Consider the following 6,000-nt stretch of genomic DNA (forward strand, 5'->3'; position numbering starts at 1 on the left):
CTCTGGTATTCTCGGGATTCTTCTCTTCTTCCCCTGGGCACCTCCTGCCCTCTCTGGTATTCTCGGGATTCTTCTCTTCTTCCCCTGGGCACCCTCCTGCCCTCTCTGTATTCTCGGGATTCTTCTCTTCTTCCCCTGGGCACCTCCTGCCCTCTCTGGTATTCTCGGGATTCTTCTCTTCTTCCCCTGGGCACCTCCTGCCCTCTCTGGTATTCTCGGGATTCTTCTCTCTTCCCCTGGGCCCTCCTGCCCTCTCTGGTATTCTCGGGATTCTTCTCTTCTTCCCCTGGGCACCTCCTGCCCTCTCTGGTATTCTCGGGATTCTTCTCTTCTCCCCTGGGCACCTCCTGCCCTCTCTGGTATTCTCGGGATTCTTCTCTTCTTCCCCTGGGCACCTCCTGCCCTCTCTGGTATTCTCGGGATTCTTCTCTTCTTCCCCTGGGCACCTCCTGCCCTCTCTGGTATTCTCGGGATTCTTCTCTTCTTCCCCTGGGCACCTCCTGCCCTCTCTGGTATTCTCGGGATTCTTCTCTTCTTCCCCTGGGCACCTCCTGCCCTCTCTGGTATTCTCGGGATTCTTCTCTTCTTCTTCTTCTTTGGCTTTCTTGACGTGGCTGATGAGGCACAACAGAGAACAATGTGGACAGGGTGCAGCCAGGAACAGCAGCAGCGGTTTGGTGCAATAGGGACACAGGTAGGAACGGTCAGGCAACACTTTAATAGGGTAGAACTAGGGCAGGGTGGAACTATTTCTTCACATATGCTGCTGAGTATCAGCCAATTAACAGCACACTGCCCCTTTAAAAGAGCTGATTGGATGGGATCTGGAGAGACTCGGGCCCTGTCAATATAAGATCCAAAGCTGATGATGTATCAGAGCAAACTGATGGAAACTTTATAATGTTACAGGAGGAAGAAGGGAAAGGGGAGGGGACATGATGGAAACCTTTATATATGTTCAGGAGGAAGAAGGGAAAGGGAGGACATGATGGAAACCTTTTATATATGTTACAGGGGGGAAGGGAAAGGAGGGACATGATGGAAACTTTTATATATGTTTCAGGAGGAGAAGGGAAAGGGGAGGGGACATGATGGAAACCTTTTATATATTTACAGGAGGAAGAAGGGAAAGGGAGGACTGATGGAACCTTTATATATGTTACAGGAGGAAGAAGGGAAGGAGGACATGATGGAAACCTTTATATATGTTACAGGAGGAAGAAGGGAAAGGGAGGGACATGATGGAAACCTTTATATATGTTACAGGAGGAAGAAGGGAAAGGAGGGACATGATGGAAACTTATATATGTTACAGGGGGAAGAAGGGAAAGGGAGGACATGATGGAAAACCTTTATATATGTTACAGGAGGAAGAAGGGAAAGGGAGGGGACATGATGGAAACCTTTATATATGTTACAGGAGGAAGAAGGGAAAGGGTGACATGATGGAAACCTTTATATATATATATATAAACAGGGGGAAGAAGGAAAAGGAGGACATGATGGAAACCTTTTATATATGTTACAGGAGGAAGAAGGGAAGGGAGGACATGATGGAAACCTTTATAGATTTTACAGGAGGAAGAAGGGAAAGGGAGGGACATGATGGAAACCTTTATATATTTACAGGAGGAAGAAGGGAAAGGGTGGACATGATGGAAACCTATATATATGTTACAGGAGGAAGAGGGAAAAAGGAGGACATGATGGAAACCTTTATATATGTTACAGGAGGAAGAAGGGAAAGGAGGACACATGATGGAAACCTTATTATGTTATGTTACAAGAGGAGAAGGAAAGGGGGGACATGATGAAACCTTATATATGTTACAGGAGGAAGAAGGGAAAAGGAGGACATGATGGAAACCTTTATATATGTTACAGAGGGAAGAAGGGAAAGGGAGGACATGATGGAAACCTTTATATATGTTACAGGAGGAAGAAGGGAAAGGAGGACATGATGGAAACCTTTTTTATGTTACAGAGGAAGAAGGGAAAGGGAACATGATGGAAACCTTTATATATGTTACAGGAGGAAGAAGGGAAAGGGGGGGCAATGATGGAAACCTTTATATATGTTACAGGAGGAAGAAGGGAAAGGAGGACATGATGGAAACCTTTATATATGTTACAGGAGGAAGAAGGGAAGGGGGGGACATGATGGAAACCTTTATATATGTTACAGGAGGAAGAAGGGAAAGGGAGGACATGATGGAAACCTTTATATATGTTACAGGAGGAGAAGGGAAAAGGGAGGACATGATGGAAACCTTTATATATGTTACAGGAGGAGAAGGGAAAGTGAGGACATGATGGAAACCTTTATATATGTTACAGGAGGAAGAGGGAAAGGGAGACATGATGGAAACCTTTATATATGTTACAGGAGGGAAGAAGGGAAAGGAGGGTATGATGGAACCTTTATATATGTTACAGGGGAAGAAGGGAAAGGGAGGACATGATGGAAACCTTTATATATGTTATGGGAGGAAGAAGGGAAAAGGAGGACATGATGGAAACCTATATTATGTTACAGCAGGAAGAGGGAAAAGGAGGACATGATGGAAACCTTTATATAGTTACAGGAGGAAGAAGGGAAAGGGGGGACATGATGGAAACCTTATATATGTTACCAGGAGGAAGAGGAAAGGGAGGACATGATGGAAACCTTTAATATGTTACAGGAGGAAGAAGGGAAAGGAGGACATGATGGAACCTTTATATATGTTACAGGAGGAAGAAGGGAAAGGGGGGACATGATGGAAACCTATATATATGTTACAGGAGGAAGAAGGGAAAAGGAGGACATGATGGAAACCTTTATATATGTTACAGGATGAAGAAGGGAAAGGGGGGGGCATGATGGAAACCTTTTATATATGTTACAGGAGGAAGAAGGGAAAGGAGGACATGATGGAAACCTTTATATATGTTACAGGAGGAAGAAGGAAAGGGGGGCATGATGGAAACCTTTATATATGTTACAGGAGGAAGAAGGGAAAGGGGGGGACATGATGGAAACCTTTATATATGTTACAGGAAGGAAGGGAAAGGAGGACATGATGGAAACCTTTATATATGTTACAGGAGGAAGAAGGGAAAGGGAGGACATGATGGAAACCTTTATATATGTTACAGGAGGAAGAAGGGAAAGGGGACATGATGGAAACCTTTATATATGTTACAGGAGGAAGAAGGGAAAGGAGGACATGATGGAAACCTTTATATATGTTACAGGAAGGAAGAAGGGAAAGGAGGACATGATGGAAACCTTTATATATGTTACAGGAGGAAGAAGGGAAAGGGAGGACATGATGGAAACCTTTATATATGTTACAGGGGGAAGAAGGGAAAGGGAGGACATGATGGAACCTTTATATATGTTACAGGAAGGAAGAAGGGAAAGGAGGACATGATGGAAACTTTATATATGTTACAGGAAGGAAGAAGGGAAAGGAGGGACATGATGGAAACCTTTATATATGTTACAGGGGGAAGAAGGGAAAGGGAGGACATGATGGAAACCTCTATTTCCTGACATCCCATAGCGGCAACAATAACTGGGTTTATTGCCCCTGTGTACTGGGCAGGACAAAAAGGAATATTTAATAGTAGAGCCAATCAACGAAAAAGGCTCCTCCCCTCCAGAGTATAAGACAACCCTCACCCAGTGCACCATGCGTTTTTATTTTTTGTCCTATTGTAAGGGCAGGTCTGGATCTCCCCTCCTCCTTCATTTGCTATACCTTTCTCTCTTTGTTTTAGGTTGCTGAGTCTCCTCAGGCCGAGATTACTTGACCTTAAAGTTGCGCCTGCTGGTGTGACATTCAGGCCGCGGCAAGGTGGAACGCTGTTTGTTCCACTTCGTCCTGCCGGGTTTGCATAATTTCCGGTGACTGGCGCATGTGCGGTTCGCGGGCGATGACGCGGTCCGCGTCCAGACCGGAGCTAGGCCCAGAGGGCCCACCGTGGTCGGCAGCTGGATTTTTATTTTTTTTGTGCAGGTATCCGGTCTTTGTTTTTTCCTTGCACCCTATTTAGGCGCACTAATCAGAGGCTGCTGTCTGTCCATTTGTGGCTGACAGTGGTCTGCATGGTTGCTTGACTCTGCTACTCTGGTTATTTACTTACCTTACTTACTGCATTGGAGAGCTTCAGGTGGGTCTTCTACCCACCTTAAGAGACACCATCTACAATGCAGAGAGTATGTACCTCCACTGCACTGCACTTTAAACTGGAGCTGCAAAAATTCTAAAATGTTTATTTTTATTTTAGAGACTCCTCTACCTGATGACAGTGATTATACCACCTGTCTCTCCCTGCCGTCCAAGAATTCAGGACAAGAATGAGCCCAACAGCCAGGATGTAGTGATCTGGGTCAAATCTTATGCACTAAGACTACAGGAATGAAGTTTGAAATTTTATATTATTTTACTAGAGACTTATACAGATGTCTCTTAGGTCTTCTATGAAGGGTATGCGTAATTCCCTTAAGGAAGAGATGGCTGCTATGATCCCTAAGAAAAGACCTAGGAGAGCTCATACTTCTCCTTCTGTATCTATGAAGGATTATACTGTGCTTGATGTAGTGTACTCTTCACCTTCCCATAAGGAGGAGGAAGAAAAGGAGGAAAAATTTATCTTCAGTCCAGATAAAATTGTTAAGCTGCTTAAAGCGTAACTGTCTCATTTCAGGGCATTTTTCTGAAAACATTAAATATCAACAGTACAAGTGATTTTAAGAAACTCTGTAACTCTGTAATAGTTTTATGTACTAAAAGAGTTTCCTTCTGTACTGAAAAAGCAATCTCCCAGCCTCCCCCCTCACTTCGGAAGCAGCAGGATTTCTGTCTCCATTATGTGGCTATGGAGAGGGAGGGGCTGTTAGGAGTGACTGAGCACGGAGGATTTCTGCAAAGCACAACAACCTGCAGTCTTCTCTCAGAAGTTCATAGATGAGCACTGACCTTTCTGACACCTGAATTTAGCGTTTTGAGTGCCAGAGAGTCTACAAACCTGACCTTCATGTCACCTCTTCTGCTCCCTCATCTCCCTCGGCCCCTCCCCCCTCCATAGGGATAGAATGGAGAGAGCAGAGCCAGTCTTCACTGGCTTCCCTGTAATGAAGACGTGTTTGCCTGATAATGCACAGATAATAAGTCAGGGGGGAGGCTGGGAGATTGCTTCTTGAGTACAGAAGGAGGCTTTTTTGGCTGATGAAACCTATTACAGAGTTTCTTAAAATCGCTTATACTACTGATTTCTCTGCAATAAAAAAAACAACATGACAGTTACGCTTTAAAGCTATACAGACTGATAATCCCGAGGATTATCCTGACACTCCTGGTTCTTCTAAGGGTTTTAATATTGATGTATTTCTCTGATCTTATTAAGAAGGAGTGGGAGAAGCTTGATAAGCTCCGCCCATAAGTAAAAGGTTCTGGTCTTTGTTTCCTTAAATGAGGAGCAGTCCAGGTCCTGGGTGTCTCCTCCTAAGGTAGACAGAGCTATATCTAAGCTTTCTAAAAAAATATTTTAGTACCCTCTGAGGATGGGTCTATCTTAAGGACCCCATGGACCGTAATATTAAGACCACTCTTAAAAAGATCATACTCTACTGCTGCTGGTCAGACTGCCACTGGAGTAGCAAATCATGAGGTTACAAAAACATTAAAGAAATAGTTGTCTAAAGTCCAGGATGACATAGATTCTGGGATAAATAGAGATACTATTTTAGCCTCGTTCAAGACATAACTTTAGCGGTAGACTATTTTTTGATTCAGCCTCTCATCTGACCAGACTTTGGGCCAGAGCTATGGCTCTATCTTCTGCATCCCGTAGGGCTCGTTGGATACGTCCTTGGTCTGGGATAACCCCTCTAAGTAAAATGTTTGTAACTTGGAATATTCACCTGGTAAGCTGTTCGGTGCGGAACTAGATACTCTGATGGAAGAGTTATCCGATAAAAAGGATAAATTATTACCCAGTACACAGTCCTTC

This window comes from Dendropsophus ebraccatus, unplaced genomic scaffold, assembly GCF_027789765.1.
Source record: "Dendropsophus ebraccatus isolate aDenEbr1 unplaced genomic scaffold, aDenEbr1.pat pat_scaffold_760_ctg1, whole genome shotgun sequence".
Classification (NCBI taxonomy): domain Eukaryota; kingdom Metazoa; phylum Chordata; class Amphibia; order Anura; family Hylidae; genus Dendropsophus; species Dendropsophus ebraccatus.